The sequence below is a fragment of the Limulus polyphemus genome, unplaced genomic scaffold (assembly GCF_000517525.1).
Source record: "Limulus polyphemus unplaced genomic scaffold, Limulus_polyphemus-2.1.2 Scaffold631, whole genome shotgun sequence".
Lineage (NCBI taxonomy): Eukaryota > Metazoa > Arthropoda > Merostomata > Xiphosura > Limulidae > Limulus > Limulus polyphemus.
In genome coordinates this window covers 450,147-474,848 of record NW_013666241.1, presented here as the reverse complement: position 1 = coordinate 474,848, position 24,702 = coordinate 450,147, and the positions used below count along the sequence as shown (strand labels likewise).

The window sequence follows — 24,702 nt, the reverse complement described above, 5'->3', positions numbered from 1 at the left end:
ATAGATTAATAAAATCATGATGGTGTATTTGGTTTTCTTTCATTGTTCTAATTGTAGCCTGAGACTATGAACTAAACATGTAAAACAACTGACTTCAGGAAAAAAATTGTAAAGGAACAACAATGCTTTTAAATAGTTATAAAAATGCAATAGTGACATAAAAGGTATTTTGTCCAACATGAAGATAAAAACAATTATTTTTGGTAGATATGTCTTCTGTAGGCTTTGAAAGATGTCTTCATATCATTTATTAAGTAGCTAGATACATATTAGCTTATTATTTCAAGTAATATATTTAGTGTTCATATCTGACTTCTTGTTTGACAATATAACAAAAATACAAAGTATGTTGGTAGAACAGATGTGAAAGTATGATATATATAAATCAGTCCTCTGTTTTGATAGGTTTTTCTGACTGTCATATACAACATGGCACTTGTGATATTCCTGCAATCATAAGTCAAGAAGACATCTTTGTGAACTTCCTCAGCTGATCGGACTACTCATAAACAAACTTACAACACAAAGTAATCAGACCAGGTGATCATTGTGGATAACTTTGATTGAATGTCTGGGAGCCTGAGCCTGTGACTAAAAGAGAGTAGAATGTCATAGTTAATAAGCTCATTAAAAAACAGAATAGACCAAATAATCAAAGAAAAGATTACTCTTACAGAAATATATAGGACCTAGGTGGAGCATTTTTAAGTAATTGTTATGTTGAGAAATAAGGAATAGTGATCAAGAAAAGATCTATTACCTTATATGATAGTCATGAACTTTGTTTAGACAAAGAAATAAATTAAATCCTTAAAAAAAGGTTGTATAAATTTGTGAGAAAACCAAAAAAAAACAACAAATGTTGATTAGCTGTATTAATAATAAATGAATACTAAGCAGAAAACAAAACATTTTTTATACATTAATAAAACTATAAAAACAGGCCTAATCTGCTAAAAAGTTCATGACATGTTGATAAACACAGTGATTCCTTAAGCTGATGAAAAATCTACACACTTCTAAAGCTGGAGGACATTTTTTTACACAGATCTGACTAAGCTGGAGAGAGCTGTTGCTCTTCAAAGTTGTCAGCTGTGTATGATATGAGTTGTAGTTTTATAAAGTGGGATAATAGGTAGGCAAACAGTGATTTATAAGCATACAAAATGGTTTTATTGGTCTGCCTTTTTGTACCTGAAGAAGATAACAGAAGAAAGACCAATGTTCTGCCAAAACGTATAGTATGTTCCACCATCAATAAAACTCTTCCTTATGGTTATAAATCATTGTTTGCCAACCTATTATTATATTAGTATAATGTGTTTCCTTATTTTAAGTATAAGGTGGGATGTTTTCATATTACAACTTATAATACTGCATGTCAAAGACAGTGAAAGTGCTTTAACTAGCTGAAAGAACTGAACAATTTTACAGCTATCGTTATATTACACACGTAAAGATAACAGTACTTGCAGTAAACACACATGTACTGGTAAATATTTATATAATAACACATGATACAACTGCAATATAAATAACTGATACACTAGATAATAAGTATTTTCTAAATGTGTTGTTTATTTTTCTACAAAATCAATAATACTTTGAAATATCTGAAAACTAAAGAATGTTAAGTCACTGAAATGCTCTCTTTCCATTGAAACCTAAATACATAACAACTGAAACATTCTGTAATAGGATATAAATAAGCTACCTTGGCTCACACTAGTGTCTTGAGACATAGTCTAATTACTGACCTATAAAGACAACTTTCCATCTATTAAAGGGAGAATGAAAATGTCCAATACTTAATTACAGTAACAAAAAATATAGACTAAACTAGGATTTAAGTAGTTTACTAACTGCTTAACATGACGCAAAGTAATATGTACATAACAAGGCTGATATAATCTGTTTATCACTTTATTGTTCTTTTCAGCCAAAATTTTATACATACTTTATCTAGTTTCCACCTGTTATTTTAATTGATGTTCTCTTCAGCCAATCCTTACCTCATTTGAATTTCCACCTGTTGCTTTGATGTTCTCTTCAGCCAACACTCACTTCATCTGGTTTTCTGTCTGTGCTATATGGTGTTCTCTTCAGCCAACACTTACCTTGTCTAGTTTTCTGTCTGTGTCATCATATTCTCATCAGCCAACACTCACCTCATCTGGATTTCTGTCTGTGCCATGGTGTTCTCTTTAGTCAACACTCACCTATCTGGTTTTCCACCTGTTGCTTTGATGTTCTTCTCAGCCAATGCTTACCTCATTTGGCTTTCCACCTGATACCTTGATGTTCTGTTCAGCCAACACTCACCTCATCTGGTTTTCTGTCTGTGCCATGGACAAGAAGATTGCTGTATTCCCTTGACAGTACTTGTCTGGCCTTCACAAGATAAACCACACATAGTTCATACTTTCTTAAAATTGTAAGCAACTGAGGCTAAATTAAAACATAAAGAATTGAAACTTGGGAATAGAAATGCATTAAATGCTATTCTGTATAAGTTTAGTTGTATACTAAGTGCTGATACACACAGGTTTACGTAATGTGCACAGGTTATCATTGTATTATATATTGTTCTGTATGGATGTGTTGGACATAAAAAAGTCATACACAGGTTTATAGCACTACTATGTAACAAGGGTAGACAGGCTTAGAATTGTACTATATATAAACGTTTTTGGATCAAAAGAGCCTGAAGGCATTCTGATCCATCTACAGAGTAGTTCCACATACAGAAGGTAAAGTAGAATATAACTGTTCCATAAAACAACAGATATAGCTTCCTTGACCGAATCTTGCTATAGAAAGTAAACTCGATCAAATTTACACACAGTTTTACTCACCCAAACATTAAAGACTGGAAAAGAAAAATGCTACATAAATTCAAATTTACCTTCTGGTCATTAGATGGTATTACATGACTGACTAAGAAAGACACTTAGTGCTTAGATATTGAAATTACTGGAATTAACCTTCAGACAAGTAATAGTTAATTAGCTGATTTATTTTCAAATTAGTCATTACATAATTCAATGCAAAAAAAAGAGTAAATAAACCCATAATAAGCCTCATTATCCATTTACAACTAATTAACTCAGTAGCTGGTTTATTTGCTATTTTATTAAACCAAATGAAGAAAAAGTGGTCAAAGGAAAATCCATCCAAATCAAGCCAAATACAACAAATTAACTCATTAGTTGGCTTATTTGCTATTTTACTCAACAATTGAGTTCTTCTAGTTAAGTTTCTCATAATTTGGTGGATAATTAGTGGATTTAATTATAATAATTAGAAAATGTTATCAATACCAGAGAAAAATATGACAGTTAAGAAATGATATGTACCAAATAAAGAAATTTAGGTTATTGTTAGAAGTTTCTTAGAAAGCTTAAGTAAAGTAATTATTTTGTTACAAGTTATATTAAAATGATCAATGAGAAAAAACAATTTTGATTCAATATTAAAAACAACAACATAACTTAAAATATAAGATGTTCAGTGTCAAAATAAAATTTCACTTCATTATAACTGTTTTCCAAAACCTACTTGGATGTCAGATGTTGGAATTTGGAGAGATAAAGCCATTGAATTATGGTCAAACTTATAATCCAATGCAACAAGAGCTCCATGTACTCCAGATTCTAACAAATTCTGGGAATACTCTTTCAATCCCACTGAATTCAGCCACTTGATGATCCTTTCATTAGACCACACTAACACATCTATACAGGAAAATAATTCAAACTCAGTAAATGATATACAAAATATATTAGAATTTTATTGTTACTAACACTAGATAAATTAAAGTCATACTGAATCAACTTACAAGTTAAATTAAAAGTTTAAATCTTTTATACAGAATATTATTTCTGAACATTTTTTTTATTGACAGTTCTGAAAATGATATTTCTGCTTCTATGAACAAATCTACGTTGTTATTAAGGTTTCTTGGTGTATAGATTTCTGCGATCAAGACTACGTTGTTATTAAGGTTTCTTGGTGTATAGATTTTTGCGATCAAGACTATGTTGTTATTAAGGTTTTTTTAGTGTATAGATTTCTATGATAATATCTATGTTCTTATTAAGGTTTTTTGGTGCGTAGGTTTCTGTGAACAAATTTACATTCTTATAAAATATCTTGGTGTGTAGATTTCTATGAAGAAATCTGTGTTGTTATTAAGGTCTCTTGTGTACAAACTTCTGTGATCAAACCTACATTCTTATTACGGTATCTTGGTGTATAGGTTACTGTGTATCAAATGTATATTCTTATTAAGGTCATTTCAGTGTATCAATTTATGTGATCAAATCTATGTCCTTAATAAGGTCTCTTGATGTATAGATTTCTGTGATCAATTTATAATTTTTATTAAGGTGTATTAGTGTATAGATTTCTGTGATGAAATCTATGTTTAAACAACCAACAACTTTGGGTATCTGTATGTTTCATTTAAGCTGTGGTTGAAGCTGTTTATGTAATGTTTTGTAAAGTTATTTTGATATGGGTGTATTTGTACCCTGGTTACTGATTTTTAACTCAGTTTCTTTTATGAAAGAACTTGCTAAATTTGTTAAGTACATGCATGTACCAAACTTTCATATGAAACATGGGTTGTTTGTTATATGCAGTCTTTTTTGTTAATGGTTGATTGCTATTTATGTTTTTCTTACCTTTATTTTCATGTTCACTGTTTTTCCTCCTCTCAACTAGAAACTGCTTGTCATAATTTAATCTTTTTAAACAATTAATGCCATATTGTAAGCTTGTCCTGAAGAGTGAAAAACATGACCAGATATTAGTAAAGTTTTTTATTGTGGAAATATCTATATTTAGAGGAACTAAAGTAAATTCCTTATAATGTTTTTATATATTAACAATAAAAACATTATTAACCACATCTGAAACTTTTCACAGGGAAAAATTTAGAAATGTTATTTTTCTTATTTTGACCTTTTTCTTGTAGACTTAAAAAAAAAAATTCACACATGTGATGTATGAACATCTTTACCAGTCTTAGCTGAATATATAGTTATGTTGATGTAGCAGTATAAACAGGTTTTATATTTTTTTCCAGATAAAAGTAATCATAATAATAATAAAACAACTCTATGTTCTACACGTAGTACACAAAATCAGTAGTGTGCAGAGGGGTGGGGGAGGTGCCGGGGCCCCGGGCATCCATATTGGGAGGTCATCCAACGCAAAGAGTCGAATCGAATAGTAGAACCCTTTCCGCCCTTCCCCAAGGTCTTAGGTACGAGGCCCCGGGCATCATAGAACCTCTGCATGCCACTGCACAAAATACAATGTTTTTGAATCCAAGTTTTCACACTTCTGAGGTGCCATTTCAGAATGTGTTCTGATCATGTGGCTACCCTCCATCAATCTCTGGAATAATCCTTACTTTCAAAAATTAGCAGGTACAAACCAGAAACACCAGCAAATCAGTGGGGAGGAAGGGTGAGAAGTAGGTGAAAAAATGTAAGTACCTATTTGAAATACATATTCAGTGTAATAAAATGTTAACTTCTAAAATGGTACTACCTCCTCACACCAAAAGATAAAATCACACATTGCAAAGGTGGAGGGGGCCAGTGAAGGTGCATCAATATCCAATCAAGCAGAAAGTGACCACACTGAAAGAAGAGGTGTGCAAGAATATGAAAAGAGAGCACACCTGTGGGGTATAGCACTACTTCTGGAACAGGTATGCTCTTCACCCAGTAATTAATACAGGAACAAATAGAGGGTGAAACTGAATTGGCAGGCACCAATGTATTCAGGAAAGAGACATACAGCATCAAATCTATGGAAAAGTGCTGTATAACCATCACTTGAAACAGCACAGCATTGACAAACATGTAAAGCCTAGTGTGGAAGCGACAATGGGCCTGTATAAGTATGTACCAAGTGTAGTGCCTTGGGTTACATTGGAGTATGTCAAGTGCGGTCCTTCTGGGCAAAAACATCCAGTAAAAATACCTTGAATAAGATATTGTGATCAACAAGTGGAGTCCTCCAGGGAAAACAAAAACATCCAGGGGAAGTGCCTAGGATATATAGAATTATGAAAAAAAAATAATTACAGGTATGAGTGTGATCATGAGGGTTTTCTTAACCAGTCCATTATCAACATACATGTCATACTTCGTTCACAGGCTGAAGAATTGAACATAGTGATAGTGAGCCATAGTATGGTGACAGAGAATAACTATACATGGCTAGGGCTGAAGGACTGTAAATTGTATATAACTGGGCCAAGTGCAATCTACTCAGGCAAAAACATTCAGAGGAAACACTTTGAGTAACATCAGCTTATGCCAAGTGCAGTCCATCCGGGCAGAAAACATCCAGTGGAAGATCCTTGCATAAGAAAATTTTGATTAACAAGTGTGGTTTGCCCGGGTAAGCACCTTTGATACTGAATATTATTGTATAATTCATTGTTCGGTACTGTCATAATTATAACAACTATGGCCCACTTCTTGCCAAATGGGTACAGATGGGCTAGAAAGCTTTATTTTGTTTTTCAAACCCACACCGGAGGAAACCTTCATGGTCTACCACTCCAATGCCTGGGAACCAGAAGTGCTAATGACTTCCATCTTCACTAGATGAGAACGGGGTGGAATACGCACAGGGGATTCTGGAGGAATGACACACCAGAGACAATACACCCCAACTGTAGGAATCACAGGTCAGTAGAGATTGGCAGAAATCTCTATCTGCTTTATTCATGAGGTCCATGAGTGATGATCCTTTATAAATGAATAAAAATATATATATACACATATCATTAGACAAGCTGCTCATGGTCTTACAGAAACATTCCATATCAACAGTGTGAATTATAGAATTATTCATATTTAGTGCAAATATAAATCATACCTGCCAGGCAACACCCACCACCAGGTGGGATCCTGAAATATGATATGTATCAACTGAAAATATATAGAAAAAGTAATATGTCAACTTATTCCAGTCAAAGGCAAACAGAGGAAGACACAGCCAGATTGTACAGGTAATGTGCAACAAATGTATTGAGAGTTGTCCACATCTCCGCCCGAATAATCTCCTCCAAAGGCAAGCAGCTAAAGACAGTTAGATGACAAATTGGGTGTGAAGAAATACTGTGCAGATGGAGACCTTATATGGACAATTCAGAATATGCCAGTCATATGAGTTGACAAACCCAACCAGTGAGTGTAATAGGGGACAGATCATTGGATAATAGGGAATCCTTGGAACAAATAGATGGGAACGATAATATGAAAGGAAGCAGTACGAGCCACGAAACATCTCAGGGAATGAACTGGACAAAGAATTCTATCCAGAACTGAACAGGAGTACATGTAGGTAATGGAAAGTATGGAAATAGGAGAGAAGACCAAACCACCTGCCCAGACAGTAGACGTCTAGGGAAGGAAGGCCCAATCAGGATACAGGATAACATAAAAGGAATGGGAAATAATGAGAGAAATGTCCGTGGCAAAAATATTGGAATGATGACAACCACAACCAAGGAGGAAGAGGACCTAGGGGAAAGATGGTACAAGGAACACGTAGCAATGGAGAACTGAAAAGGGCATGAAGGATAAAACTCAGATCTAATATGGCAAAACAAAGGGACATGAGAAATGGAGGGAAATAACAAGGGAGAAGAAACTTTCCAGAAGTGGGAGAAACAGTAAATGGTCGACAGGGGAGCCCTATAACTAGATATAGTTGACACAGACAAACCTTGAACAAACAACCAGATGAAGAGCTGGGAAAGATGAAGTACTGAAGGAAATGAGGGGCGGAAGCCATGGTGAATGGACAAAGGTCTGAAGGTAGACCACTGCCTCTAGTACATAGACAAGGAGGAAGTTCGAATGGAACATAAAAGAAAGATGCTACATGAGAGGTGAGTCTCTGAGCTAAGGCAAAGAACTAGACAAAAGCCATGTGTGAGGATGGAGTTTGGTAATGTTGGAATGAACTATGTCTGATTGCAGTTGTCAGAGGAGTGACTGGAACAGAGGTAAGGGCAAGGGATGACATTCCTGTAAGGGCCAGAGCAGAGGGAACCATGTCTGAGCAGGCCAGTAATGAGCAGGACATGACAAGGAGTGGTTTGGATAAGGGAAAAAGACTCTGGAGAGGAGGCTGATCAAAGGGTAGGCATATGGGAGAAGACCTCTTCAATCCTGGGTGAATGCAACTACTCTCAGAGTTGAAGGGTGTGTAACCAGAGACGAAAAGGAATTTGGCATTCCAATGAATGGCAAACACATTTATATGTGGTGTTCCCAGTTAAGAACATAACCACCATGATACCCTGTGGAAGAAGGATCACTCGAGATAAGCAATTGACCATCAGATTCATAACACCGGGAATGTGACACACCAAGATCACCATGTAATAGTCATGGGTAAAGTGAGGAAGATCCAGTGTCTGAAAACACAGAGATCTGGATTTGGTTTCCCTTTTCTTGGTGATATAGCCAATGACAGTGGAATAGTCGGAATGAATCATAACCACCCGCCCACTCAGGAGTGGGAGGAAATGATACAGAGCCTGATGAACTGCCAAAAATTCCAGGATGTTGAAAATGGAGAGTTGTCTACTCAACAGAAAGTCTCCAACTCAATAAGGAAGCACTGGTAAACAGATGAGACTCCAGACAAGGTGGAAGAATAGGAATCCCTACTGTGGTCAGTTCTCTGTTGAGCTACTATGCCAGATTGGTCCTGATCCCAGGGGAAGGGTAATGGGATGGTCCAAGGGATTGTGGGAGAAATTCCATTGGTCAAGAAGCATCCACTGAAGGGAACACGTGCGAGCTTGACCCAAGGTAATGAGGGCTTCCAAGGAAGTCCACATCCATAAAAGAGAGAGAACCCTTTGTGCAGTGAGAAAAGGAGAGGGTTGGGCCATTGAGACTGCCTGCTTTAGATCCCTGAGCAAAGTGCAGAAGGCTGAACCTGAAAAAGATGGGAATTGAAGAAAAACTCCCATTGGAATAAGATATTTAGTTGAGATAAGAATTGACTTCTCCAACTAGATCAGAAAACCATACCTGATTAGCTTCCCAAAGAAGTAAGCAGGCATGACTGACCAACAGGGCATGGGAGGAGGTGAGCAGGACCCAGTTGTCCATGAAAAGGAGAGTCTGAAGACCGAACAAGTGAAAATAACGGGCAAAATTTTGTAGTCACATGGAGATTGAGTTAAAACACACGTCTACACATTAGAACACCAATCGAGAAAGTGAGTATTATTCCAGAATGGTAGAGGAAGCTAGCTGCACTAGTATAGAGGGTGCAGTATGATTGGTGGAGGATAGTCACATGTTCTGAAATGGCATGAAACTGATGGGGTATAAATATAAAAAACTGGTGTGCTGTTAGTGAAAAAATTTAGCAATGCTTAGAGGGAATTCCAAGATTGAGATAGCTTTGGGTGAGGGAGGTAAGACTGTTTCAAAAGAAAGCTTTCTTACATAACTTACAAAATTTATTCTGCAGGACAAGGTATACCTTTCTGAAAAAAACAACAATATAACTTACATAATGTGACCTGCAGTACAATTGTATACTCCTTTGAAAATAACACACCATACCATTCATAATGTTATATTCAAGACAAGGTATGCACTCTAAAAAAACTTGACTTACATCATTAATATAACCTATAACACAGTTATATATCTATTTAAGGTAAACGGTTAGCAATACAAGTGTAAGTTAAATATTTTAATATATTTCAAGTAAAAATTAATAATAATAATGCAAAATAAGGAATAATGGTAAAATGATTACTGCTCTAACTGTAGCTATCAATATTAAATTAAAGTTTCAAACTTATTTATCCGCAGCTGTACTTATTAACCTTTTGATAGTACTATAAATCCAAAGTATTCACCTGTGAAAACCATCTATCATTTTAAGATGAGTTCTCAAGTCTTTCTTAGTTAAGTGATGTAGCATTCTTGCATCGACTAAACACTCCATGAAGGTAGATCTGTACTGTGGTAGACCAAGACTTGGAAGCCATTCATTTCCTATCCACTCATGATTAAGCTCTCCAAAGGCTAATGTCTAACAGCAAAGAAAAATATCCTTTTGTTTTCCTTAGGAACATTTCTTGGCATTTAATTTTACAGTTTGTAATGCCATAGTTGTGGTAATGGATTCTGCATAAGAAATCTTGAAGCAAAGCCTGCAACTTGTAATATTCATTAACAGATTATCTAAAGATACTCTGTAAACAGACTAAAGTGAAATATATCACATCATTTAATTTCAGAAATGATGATAGTACACATTAACTTATAGCACATGCATATGAAAATTACACACTTAAATATTCACTTCTTTTAGTGTTGTAACTAATTGAAACTTTCATGTGGAATAAGTTAATGCAACAGCTTTCGTAATAACATCCGTTTTTTAAAAGTATTTAATAACATTCTATTAAAGGATTTATTTCATACAAAGTTATTCATATAATCAAAAACATAAGGTGGTTCTAAGATCTAAAAGAGTACTACAAAATATTACTGGAAAAGGTTAAATGTTCCAGAATTGAGAAGTAAGATAAATCAAGTTATTGCAGGATATACTTAAAAAAAAGGTTAAATGTTCAGGAGCAGCCTGTTGGATATACAAGACTGTTTAGTGTAAGTGTTATTATTTAATTGATTTTGTGACTTAATATGTAATAATTGTTTAGTTTTCATGACAGGAGTACTGAAATTGATTGTTATAAAAGCCTTAGTTGTGACAAATTTCATTATATAACTCTGTATGAGTCATACATAGTGTATCCAGTTAGATTGTTGTACTAGGCTTTAGTAATATTATTGCCACCACATTACTTAAGTCTTTGGTATTTTTCTCCTTACCTTAAGTGAGTATTGTTACATTATAACATTGCTTGCATAGTTTATAGAAAGTTTGAAGCCTCAGTGAACAATGTATAAATATAGGTAACCAAAGGAGTGCAAGTAAGTAAAAGTTCAGTAAGAAAAAAGTTAGAAAATGTGAAGTTTGACAGCGTGTGAGTGATTATATAGTGGTAAATTGTGGTGAAAAAAGACGTGAAGGACAGCAGGAATAATTAGGCCTATATACACACAATTGTAGTGGTAGCAAAAATAGTGTAAAAATTACAATCGTTCAGTATAACCATGTCAACAGATTTTGATAAGTGGATTGAAAGAGGTGAGTGTCTTGGGATAAAAGATAGTGAACTACGAGAGTTTGTTAAACAACAACAAGAACTAAAGAAAGAAGAGCATAGACAGAGAAGAGAGGAAGATAGATTAAAAGAAGATAAGAGAAGAAATGAAAAGGAAGGAAAGACCAGAAATAGAGAGAGAAAGAACAAGAGCACAAATTATGAAAGAAGAAAAGGAGAGTGAGAGAGGAGAGACTGAAAATAGAATAAGTGCACAAATTGAGATTGCCAAGCTCACCCAACAGAAAGAGGAAGCACCCAAGAATGACAATAGGGTCAGGGCCAGCTGACCCAAGCTACCCAAATTTGATGAACAGAAAGATGACATGGATGCTTTCCTGGAGAGATATGAAAGATTAACCCAAAGTCAAAACTGGGACAAAGGTGATTAGACAGTCTGTCTCAGTCCACTTCTCACAGTAAAAGGCCTAAAAGTCTATGCAGGTATGATGTCAGAAGATGCCATAGACTATGCTAAGTAATAAGTGGCCTTGCTGAAATGATATGAAATTACTGAAGAAGGTTTTCGTCAGAAGTTTAGAGGAGTAAAACCTAAAATTGGAGAAACTCTATTTCAGCTTGGGGCACATCTATGGCGATACTTCACAAGATGGATGGGACATGGCCAAGTGTGAAAATAGTTTTGACAGAGTGGCAGACCTATTAATATGTGAACAGTTCATGAGCATGTGCTCAACTGACATGTCACCGTTCCTAGGAGAGAGCACCAAAAGATGTAGAGAAGATGATCAAGCTGGCAGAACAGTATATGGAAGCACATGGAGGGCATATAATGGGCAAGTTCAAGAATATCTAGTTGAAGCCGAAACCAGTGGTGGCACATTGCAGAGGAGTGCATGTCCATCATTAACAAACAACAGCAGCTGGAGCTACCTATGAAGATAGTGTTGGTAATAAACAAGAAAAGAGTGACTGTCACCATGGATGCTACTGCCAGAAGAAACATAATCAAGAAAACACTTCTGATCCAGTACAAGAAGGAAGTGCCATTGCTATAATTGACCAGTGCAAGACTAATGGTCAGCTAAAGTTAGCAAATGGATCAACAGTGTGAGTAGTGATAGGAGCATGTTATAGATATTGAGTGGTGCCTACAAATTACAATATGCCAGTAGATGAAGGATATGTCAAGGGCAAGAAAGCGAATGTCCTACGAGACACTGGGTGCAGTATAGTGCTGCAGTGAGAATCAGTCTAGTATCTGATAACCAGATAACAGGCAAGGTATGTCCATGTGTGCTAATTGATGGGACAGTGAGAAAATTTCCCATAGCAAAAATAAAGGTGGATACTCCCTACTAAGTAGGAAACCTTGAGGCCATGTCTATGAAGGCACCAATATACGACTTGGTGATTGGAAACATACTAGGTAGTAAGAATTAGGAAGAACTAGACAAAAAGAAGACTGATGAAGCAACTGAAGTCACCACAAGAGCTCAAGGGAAAATGAGCAAGCAAGATATCAAGCCTCTTAAAGTCTTGAACAGTGATATTCCAAATGTAGGTTCATAGGAGCTGAAGGAAGTGCTGAAGAAAGACCCTTCTCTGCAGAAACTTTGGGGCAGTGCCTGAGAGAAAGTCAATTACAATACAAAATGAAAAGATAGTTACAAAACAGAGGACCACACAGGAGTATTGAACTGGACTTATCAAAGCAGTTCTACTGGTGAAGCTAAACACATCAAAGGCAGTAAGAAGTACTTATATAACAAGGTCAATGACTGACATTTTGAGGTCAGACAGAAGGTCTTAGTTCTGCTACCCACAGCCAACAACAAACTCATCCAACATTGGAAAAGACCTTTTGCAGTACAGGAAGTGGCCAACAAGATGCATTATAAAGTGAAAGTGGATGGGAAACCAAAGTCTACCACACCAATCTGTTGAAGAGGTACTTTGAGAGGGAAGAATACCTTATGGGTGCAGCTATTGAGGTACAGATGGACATGGCAGGTGTGGCTGTTATAGAAGCAGAAACTGAAAACAGTGACTACGTCATAGAAGATAAAGACCTCCTTGGCCTAAGATCACTGGTTGAAGATGACACATCCAAGAATGTCAACATAAGTGAAGAACTGACTGGCAAAAAGAAGAAACAGGTACAAGATCTACTGTGCCAGAATACAGATAGATCAGAAAAGACAGACCTCAGGCAACACAAGATCAAGATGTAGACAAGGGATCTTGTCAAGGTGAAGCCCTACCAAAGGTCCTACGCAAGGAGAGACTGACAAAGGAACTGTAAATGTTGGTGCAGACTATATGAGGAGACATAGTGTACGAATTGGAAACAGTCTTTGTATATAATGTAAAAAAAATATTGTAAATATTTTTTTGAAGAGGGGCTTATTGTTGGATATACAAGACTGTTTAGTGTAAGCATTATTATGTAGTGATTGTTTAGTTTTCATGACAGTAGTATTGAAGGTTGATTGTTTTAAAAATGTTAGTTGTGACAAATTTTATTACATAACTTTGTAAGAGTCATACATTGTGTATGCAGTTAGATTGTTGTACTAGACTTTAATAATATTGTTTCCACCACATTACTCAAATCTTTGGTATTTTTCTCATTACCTTAAGTGAGTATTGTTACATTATAGTATTGCTCACATAGTTTATAGAAAGTTTGAGGTTTCAGAGAACAATGCATAAATATAGGTGACCAAGTGAGTGCATGTAAATAAAAATTAAATCTTAAAAAAGTAAGAAAATGTGAAGTTAGCTGGTATGTGAGTGATTAGCCATGATGAGCGATATTTTAAAGTGAGTTTCACAGTTTAATAGAGATAAGGAGAATAATTTGTCTTGTCAAAGAGTGTTCTAAAATAATTGAACCAGTCTGTGTGGACTTTGACGAAAAGGAGACAATTAATTAAAGCTCGAGATACAACTGTGATAACCCATGGAGTAACATAAGTGAATTTATCGCAGCTTCTACAGTAAGAAACAATGTAGAGAAAGATAGTTTGTCTTGTCAATTGGATTCTAAAACAGTTGAATCAGCCTGAGTGGACTTTTGACAAGAAAAGAGAATTAGTTAGTTTTAGATGAAACTGTGATTTCCTACAGTGTAAAGAATTTTTGTACATATGTTTGACTTGTTGTGAATATGTCATTTTACAACAAGTTTATTGTGTGCTGTCTGTTTATTGTTCGAATTTACAGTCAACAAGTCACAGACACCTTCTATAGAAGAATCCCAACCCACTTACATGTAAACCCTGACACAGCTTGAGAGGTAAAATTCATCAAGTTATAAGCAAGATATACTTAAAAAAAAGGTTAAATATTCGAGAACAGCCTGAGATGTAAGATCCATCAAATTATAGCTAGATATAGTTCAAAATAGATTAAATATCTAAGAACAGCCTGAAACATATATGACCCATCAAGTTATAGCAAGATATACTTCTAAAAAAAGTTAAATGTTCAGTGGGGGTTACGAGATTCATGATGGAGCTCTTCATAGAAAATGTTTTGAGATGTAAATGTAAAAAAAAACAAAAAAACTTATAAGTTTTATATTTCAATATTTTGATATTTGTACATATCATATATGGTAACATATGTTACAGAGGTACACTTCAATATTAAATCTATTGTTACATTACATTATACATGTTGTATAGATTATATATGTTTAGAAAAGCAGGTAAATTATATGTTCTATTACCATCACAAGACATTCTTCACAAAGGTCATACATCCAAAAATGTTCAAAAAATAAATAAGTTGTAAGATATGCCATTACAACATACAATGAGAATCTTAAATCTTACAAATTTAGAGCTTGTTGACTGGAAGAAATTATTTTTTTTTATAAGGAGCACATGTATTAAGTAACAACTACTAGTACGTTTAGGTTAGAGGAAATGCTTGAAACAAATTCTCTCCTGACAGGTTAGTGATAAGTATTTCACTAATATATTTTTAAAAGATAAGTTTTGTATATATATGTGTGTATGGCAAGGCTACCAAACCTATCTGCTGCTACCCCTAATTTTGAATTGCTGACCAGAAGGAAGGAAAATGGCTGCAGTACCCATCACCAACTCTTGGGTTATTCTTTTACCAACAAATTAAACATCACATTAGAATGCCCCAAAACTGAAAGATGAACATGTTCAGCCATGGGTTTTGCTCCTGTGATGAACATATTGCGAGTCAAGTGTTTTAACCACCAGGCCATGCCATGCCTAGGGATAAAGATACATGCTGTAAAAAAGAAGGATTTCCTCAGCAGTCTGACTGACCATAGATCTATGTGTTTGTTTACTGTGTTGAACAAAACCCTGTGTTGATATATTTCTTGAGCAATATATTACAGATTAAGTGTCTGCTTTCATTAAAAAAGCAAGATCTTGTATCTGATTGTTGTAACTGTATAGTAAGGAACCAGATACTGTTTTGTTTATGGTATGAAATATGACTCCTGTGTTCATTTACAGAGAGAAACAGGGTATATCATGTTCATAGTAGGTAGGAAAAAAAATCCCAGTTTATTTACAGAAAGAAAAAAGATCCTTTTGGGTTTGGTTCTTCGGTAAAAACTTAATGTGCCTGTTTTTATAGTAAAAATATAGAATACCTATGTTTTTCTTACTTTACAAACAGGATCCCTGTGTTAATTGGGTTCTTGAACTGCAACTTGCAGTGTGAATATTAATAGTAAAATAAAAATTTCCTATGTTTGTTTACAATGAGAAACACAACATATAATTATTTTATCCAGTTAATAAAATACAAAGCTATCGTTTGGTTTTGAATGTAATGAATAAAGTTTATTGTTTGATTACTGTAAGATAAGTACTGCCATTGGTTTGTTTGCTGTAATTCACCTCCAAGCATCCAGGAAGAACAGATGTTTTGATTTAGACTTATATCATGTATCTGTAACATGTCTGTATTAAACAACAGCATGTTCTCGAAATGTATACAAGGTGTTTAAGCAATATACTTAAATATTTCCTAATTCATGGATTATAATAGTAATAACTTCCTTAGGAAGTTTTAGCACTATCTTCTTCATCAATTTTGATAGATTAATGGAGAAATTTTAAACTAGAAAGTTTTAAAACAAAGCCTACTTGTTGTTCTGAAACGTTTAGAAGAGGTAAGTTTCACAAGGAAGGTTTTAACACTTACTGTTCTGGATGGTTTAGCAGCTGATAGACCTGTGAGAGCAACCATTTCTTGGATGGCTAAACGAAGTTTGAGTCGATGCAGAGGATTACTAATACCAATCTCTTGCTGGATTTCAGTATCAGATAATGCAGACATAATGGCCCCACTTTTAATATTGGCTTGACAAGCTGCAGTGTACCAAGGTGGCATACCTACCCAGAGCTAAAGAGGAAAAACTTCATGACTGAATACAATGTTTTATTTCAATTCAATAATATTCCATATGTACAACGATTGAAATTTACATTTTGTGACAACTGTATGTGATATGCATTTTATTACTTGCAAGCATTCCAGATTAATAACAGAAATTGGAAAAATTGATTGGTATGATATAGTCTGTAGATAAAACCATTCAAACAAATCTGCTAAATGTATGCTAAAAATCAACTTGATTACAATCTTAACAAATTAATTAGTTCCTGATTGATTTCCATTAAAACATAAAGAATGCTTTATTGGTTTCTCAAATGAAATACTAAGAATCTAAAAATGGTAATTGAGCAGTAAATTTCTGTAAGTTTGAATATTTTACATGAGACATAGCCAATCAAATTTAGTTAAAGGTTATAAAAATTACACTATTAAAACTTAAGAATTTTAACATGTTATACAATGTATCAGTTACTTCTAAAATACTTTGTTGACCAAAACAATTTTTCAATTTAGCTTTAATAACGTTGTGTTAAATATTAAACTTATCTTCCTACCCACCTCTAACCATGCCACTATAGTTGGACCATTCCAGAGAGCAAAAGGAGTTCCTGCTTTCATTGCCTCTACTAGTAATTCATGTCTGAATTAGAAATTAACAAAATGTTATCAACTAAAAAAGTAGTGTTAGAACAAAATATTCACTTAAATAATGATCAACATGTTAAAGAAAGAATTATTTTGTTTAGATCAAAGTTATCTTTTATACCCTTTTTGATTCAATACATGGAAAGAGATGTGAAAAGTATAAAGAGGGGGATGTAGAAATTATTTGTAATTAATTAACCATATTTTTCCTTTATTATTTAATAAATTGTTGGTCAAATCTTTTATGAGTTTCTTAACACAGAATTTTTGAACAATATTTTAGAAAACCCATTAGTGCTACAAAAAAATAAAAAAATCCAGTGCTCAATGATTAACATATTTTAGCTTCCATGCAGTTTTCGACACTTATACAAATCACTTGCAACAAATTTCTAAGTGAGACTACTAACAATGGTTTACATGAAAGATATCAATTCCATTAAGCTGAATTCAATACAAAAAAGAATGACAGCAGCATGAATTAGCACACCAAAATAAAATGGATTACTTTATTCCCAAAAAATGCTTTGTTAGGTCAAACTAGTACGATATCAGAGCACACAAGCTTATATGTTTGTATTTGTATTTGAAGCCAAAAAAATTGTAATGCTAAAACTTTTATTCTTACTATGCAGGATAAGGAAACTTCAACAAACTTCCATTCTTGTAATACTGAATATTGCTCTATAGATATTACCACAGTTTTAAACTTGGGTTCATGAAATTAAGAGCTATCATTGGTGGAGATTGAATTATTCTGTTGTTAAGAAATGGTTGAGTAGAAGTAAGAGTTTGGTGTAGTGTATATGACAAAAATAAGAATTATGATTAATGCCTTGGATGTGTTTCCAAAGACACACAATTAAAAAAGTATGAATAATTCTTATCACTGATAGCCTGTCAAAAAAATGTTGAAAAGTCCCACCTGATAATAAGTATCAACTAAAACTAAGACTCACTACCTTACATTAGTGAAAGCTAACAATGAGCTTACTGTTAACTTTCGCCACTAACTGCCACTACAATATAGTAATTTGGATTCACAGTTACTAAATGCTACTATTCAACATGAAAACAGAGTATTTTCACTAAATTAAATTGGATGTTTTCACCAAAGTAAATTAATTATTTGTAATGTGTTTATGTAAAAAGATAAACTCCGAATTTTTCAATCCAAAAATGGACACTTGCATCAATAAATGATGAGAATAAGCAGTTACTAAAAGCTTAGAAAAGAAGAAGAAACTTGCTGAGTATTATAAAGAACAACTAAATTTCATCTGAGCTCAGGAATTAAGGTTTAAAAAAAATTTAAGAAATGTTTAATAGTAGCCAAAATTGTGGTCCAACCATTCAATAACATAACTTATAGAAAACTAATGGCAGGTTAACTTAATAAACCATGAATAGATTAAATAAAGGAGGGGTTTTAGCCATTGTTCATTATTATTAAGTTCTCTTACTGTTTTCAATTTTTTTCACCATTGATATATTTTTTAATATTATGTGATAAACATACATTTCCTCAATTCACATTTTTACTAATTAGAAATACATGTCAACTACCTGAACTAATTAAGTTTAATTAAACATATAAATTTAGGATCACGATGGAAACAGTAAAAAAAAACAAAATTTTCTAAATCAATTTTTCCCTCCTCCATGGAATCTTGATTCAATTCCATTATTATTCACATGCACATCTTATTATTCTAACAATTAATTATCAGCTAAGTACCAAAGCACTTATCAGTAAATGAAACCACAACATAACTCACTGTTTTAAGTAATGTCATTACCTAACTAATACATGACTCTCAATTTGGACAAATTTTTTACATTCAATCTTAAAGTGTTGTTCTTCCTGTAATTACCATTTATTTCTTACTTTCATATACTTCTTACTTTAGTCAATCATACATGAAACATAAGATAACTAAAGGAAAACCTCAGGAACTTGGTTTTATTTTATGGTTGTCTTTTCACAGTGAACTGCTGGATCCTATGTGCAATCTTTGTCACTAATCTATAGGTTCAGATATGACACTAAACACTTGTGCTCCTTAAATGTTAGTTTTAGGAATGTTTTTAAGACCTGGTTTAAAAGTAGGTTATTGGCATCTCACCATTTCCAGCCAGATTAGTCACCAACCTTCTGAGCTTAAGAGTTGTTCCCACAGTTTAATGTGAGTAAATCCATATATTTCAACTAATTGTAAAAACTCCATTTTATGTTTTCACTTGAAACAAAACACCATGCTGACAAGGAACTAAAAAATAACAAAAAAAAAAAGAAAAATTAAAATTTTTGTTTTCATTCTACACTTAAATGTGTGTTGTTATAAATCCAATAGGTATATTTGTTTTACTTTAGTAGCTGTACAAATCTGAAATAAACTTTAAAGTCTTTTAATACCTTCATGGCTATAATTATTGAACTCAAAGTTCAAAATTTAAAATTACTTACTTTCCTCAATCTTTTGAATCTGAAGAATATAATCACATAGGACATATTCTCATTACTTCTATAAGAAAAGGTTATTCTTTGTCTAACATATAAAGTACATTACAATGTTTAAACTGACTCATACATACTTATATTTTTATTTTAATCTACTTTTTGATTGTGTCTAATTTTTTAAACCCAAATTAATAACCCTTTTACAAATCACTACAGTAGCAAAGTTCAGGTCTCTTTTCAGATATAAAATAAAACTGATAATTTAAAAAAACCAAGCAGATTTATGTTAGTTCTTAAGTTTGCAAAAGAAACTGGAAGACAGCTAAATATTTAGACAACCTTAGATATCATTATGACATAGAAGGTTAACACCTAAACTAAGAAAGCATAAATCCATACAAAACTCTCACAGTGGCTCAGCTTGATCTTTACATTTCTTACTTTTTCTTTGTGCGTCGATCAACATCAGCTTTCTGACCCAAGCCTAACACTTCACCCACTGATATGTCATTCTCCTGAGCATTTGCATCTACATAAAAAAAAATGTTTTATTAGGAATCTGGTAGACTAGATACAAGAAATTTGGTTATAAAAGACAGAGAGGACATAAAAACAAGTTATAACTTTAGGAAAAATGTAAACAAAAACAATTTTTCTTGCAATGTCAAATTAATTGAAGATGATATCACAGAAATAATGTTCTCACTATTTTGATTAATGTAAATTAATTGTTTTGCTAACATAATAAATTGTCTAATATATTTAAACTTTGGGACATAAAATTCTGATGTAAGTTTAGTAAACGTACTGTTATTGTCATTACCAGTGTAGTATGTAAATACTACATATCTTTCTCTCCACAGTATATATATTTCATATTTACAGAATTCTTAAATTTCTTTAAGTTCTAATTTTGGGACAGTAAGTCCAGTACGGGTCATGTGAAAAAGTAAACTTGGGTGTTACATTTTGTAGCTTGACTGTTCAAGAGCCTTATTTAGTGTTTCTTAAGATAGTTTCCTTGTATTCTCATTGACCTTGTGTTTGGGGGATACCTTGCAGTTGTCACACAGAGCACAGGTATATCCACATCCTAATGCCTTTTTCTAATTAATCAGCTGCAAGGAGAACATGTATTATGAATGTGGTTTTAGTTCTTTAAGAGGAGACTAGCCTGTGACCCTAAAGGAGTCAAGATGTGCTGTGGAAGTTTTGTCCTAATACGCAACACTTTTCAAGCTGCTGATTATGCGTACTTTTATTTCTTCACTTCACTTTATGCCTTACTTTTCCTTTTTCTTTGTTTTTCAGCAATTAAATTGTGTTTATTTTATCTTAATTTCAACTTCAACCATGTCTCTTTTATTCCATGTGTCACAGATCTTTGCACATTTTCTTCTGCACATTAGATCCATGAATGTCTCATTATGCAAAGATAAGGTAACTGTATGCTGGTATAGCCTTGAACTGCCACACCAGTTTCATATTACTTGATATCAATATTTCATTAACATATCATATTAAAACTCAAGTAAAATTCTAGTCACATCTCATGTTTGTAAATTTATGACATTCTTTTTCATAAAGATGACATACATGTATAAACAATTAAGTAATATTAAACAATGTAAATAAGTGCTTGTTAATATGAAATTCCACCTACTAATTTTATATAATTTACATTATCTAATAGGGAGGATGTAAATAAAATGCCATTTCACAATCCTTAGAGCCCCCCAGTGGCACAGTGGTATGTCTGCGAACTTACAATGCTAGAATCAGGGTTTCGATACCCGTGGTGGGCAGAGCACAGATAGCCCATTGTATAGCTTTGTGCTTAACTACAAACAAACAAACAATCCTTAGAATATAATTTTATATATCAGCAGTATCATATGTACTCCATTGTAAGTTTGCAATTAAATGCAGAAAAGTATTTGAATATCTCTGTTTGCACACAAAATATATTAGTTAAAACTTCCACTTTAATTAATATATTTTTTTTTTAAATTAACTTCCTACCTAGTTGTATAAGATCTTTACTTAAGACATCTTTTGTTTTTGCTTTGTCTTTTTTATTAAACAATCTTCCAAGTGAAGTCTTCAGACCTTTTTTCTTTGGTGTAATTTTATGTGAGGAGGCTTGGGAGAAGTTGGCAGAACTGAGGAGGAAGACCAGCAGCAAAACAGGCTTAATTAATTTTTAGTAGAAAAAAATAATCTATATGTTACAAACTCTAGTCACTGCTGTGTTAATTATTATGTTCTATATGAGATAATTTTGATAGTAAATTTAATATTTCCATAACATCAAAATCTTTATGGATGTATATATATCCCTTCCTCTCATACATTATGATTTCTGTAATACTTTTAAGATATAAAATACAAAACTATAACTTTTTCATGAATTTTTACAAAAATAATACATCTTTGAAATATTAGGCTACAGGGGAATCTTGATCTATGTCTTTTAACAAACATGAAATCACAGTTCAAAAATTACAAAAGTTTATAAAGTAACATATGAAAGCAAATAAACTTAAAGAGCAAGAAATTGTATTGCAGGAGAAATGTGAAATAATAAAAAAGCATTTCATTTTTAACAAGAACAACAGCCTAAAGGGTGTGTGTGTATATATATATATATATCAGAAGTTCCAAAATAAAAGTTAAAAAAAAGATAAAGTACCTCAAACCTAGATGAAGCCTATAAATTATGATATGGAATTTAACTAGTTCTGACATATATATGAGAGAGAAACCTGAACTACAAAGTGAATAATATAAAGTCTTAATATTTTTTATCTTTTAAATGTGTAAAATAAATATCACAAAAACACATTTTGATGGTTAAGACTAATATTAAAATGAAATGACATACCATAAAAAATACTAAAGATTTTCTACTTATATGTTGCACCATTCATGCATCACTTTATATAATTTTACTTAGGAATTCCACCACCAATTTACTTTTTCAAATTAACAGAAATAAAAGCACATACCTAATGGAACAGATCTAGAAAATCACTGTAAAACTTATTTGATATTTATCTATGTTACGAAACCACTTTCACTAAATTAACTATCAATTTTTAAAATCTTGAAATAATTAAAATACAAAGTATTAGATTTAATATGTTTTGATGTAAGAATATAACACTAAAATAGAAATGTTTTGCAAACATCCAGAAACAAATTTTCTTAGAAACAATTAATAAAACAACTGGGATGGCAAACGTGCAATGAAAACCAAGTGAATGTTTTTAATACAGTGTAAGCTATTTCTTATGAGACAATTAATATTTGCTTCACACATCTTTTAACTTTTTATGCTAATTAACGATATATCCACAGCATATTATTTGGAACCTATAATAATTACACATATAGCACCCTTCCACCCAAACCTTCATATGTTTAAATTTTAGAATACTGCATTTTGGAAACAGATTAAGAAAAGGTTCATATTCTGAATGCTGAAAATGCCTCAATCAAATGAAGTTGTATAATATAACCTTATAGGAATACTACTGGGTATGGACTTGAAAACTAAGATAGAAAACACATATCAAAAAGTAATTATTATCACATACCTGAAGTAACAATAAAAAATAAGAACCCATACATCAAACATTTTATGCAGGGGTTAGAGATAAAAAAAAAAGAATTTAAATAAAACCATCTCTGGCATTGATCTTGAGGATCTGCAGACATGGAAGATGGTACAGATTGATAATAATGTCAAAGTGATGGCTGATGTGGTAAGAGCAGAGACTGAGGGATAAATGGTGGTATTATGCACATTTGTTCTGTTAATTGCAGTACACAATGATACCAACAAAACAGAAGTGTGCCTAAAAGGTGACTCAGGAAACAGTCATGGGTGGACAGGTGATATACCACTGAGATAATTTGTGACCACCAGATCTTAGACTTCCCCATGTTGAATAAACAGATGATGCCACTGAGATTTGTGGAAATCAGCCTAGGCTGAACATGTAGAGACTGGGCAGAGGAAGAAACAGAAAAACCTGTCAATATCTATTTAAGCATTGTGATGGACAATCATCTGTTATCATAGCCACAGATAGTTCCTACACTAAAGACAGTGAGAGAGATGGTTGGGCATTAATTATCTCATGGAGCAACAACACTCTGCATAGGGCTGTTGGAGCATACAAGATTCTTACAAGCAGCACAAGGATGGAACTGGAATCCATAAAGCAAACTTTCCCCTGGATTGGTGAAAGCAGTGAACCATAAATAGACAGGCTACTAACATATGTGACTGACTCACAGGCAGTACTGTATAAAATTTAGAGTGGTTGGACCCCTGATGGATGGTAGAAAGCAAAACCACTGCATGATAAGACCATCACCTGGATGTACAGCCAGACCATGCAGGGGTAGAGCTAAATGAGGAAGCTGAAAATTTTGCATGAGGTGTTCTTTTATCACATCTAGCACAACTATACTAACAGGATATCAGCCTGCACTGCACTAGTAAGGTAAAAGTGGCAACCATGGAAAGTCTTCATTGACATTCAAAGTGAATGAGATTGATGGAAAACAAAGTACTGTTACGTCTCTGTTCGTTTGTTAATTTCCGGTTTAAATTCTTTCCGAGGAACTTCAGCGATACAAGTCCTTTCTTAAGTAAAACTAGTTTATTCTTTCTCGATATAACTTTGCAATACACAGAATTTCCATAGTCACTTTAACTTAACTACTTTCTTAAACACATGCTATAATTCACAGTGATTCACACACTTTACTTATGGTGCCTACTGTTCGCTTGACTCAATTATCTATATCTATCTATACAATGCTATCTTTTTTTGCTGGCTTTATTTGCCAGGCTTATATACTAAAAAAAAGAGGGTGCCTCAAACAAACTAGAGTTGCCAGGAAAATTCATGATCCTTCGAGAAACTCCAATGCGCATGCTCCCAGCGTCGCATGACTTCCGCTGTCATAACAGTATCCA

The 24,702-nt window shown here is 33.4% G+C and overlaps 1 pseudogene; it reads right to left on the bottom strand.

Moving 5' to 3' along the window:
* Window positions 1–312: 312 nt before the first annotated feature.
* The window catches only part of LOC106459579, a 97,974-nt pseudogene continuing 73,584 nt past the window's right edge, over window positions 313–24,702 (bottom strand).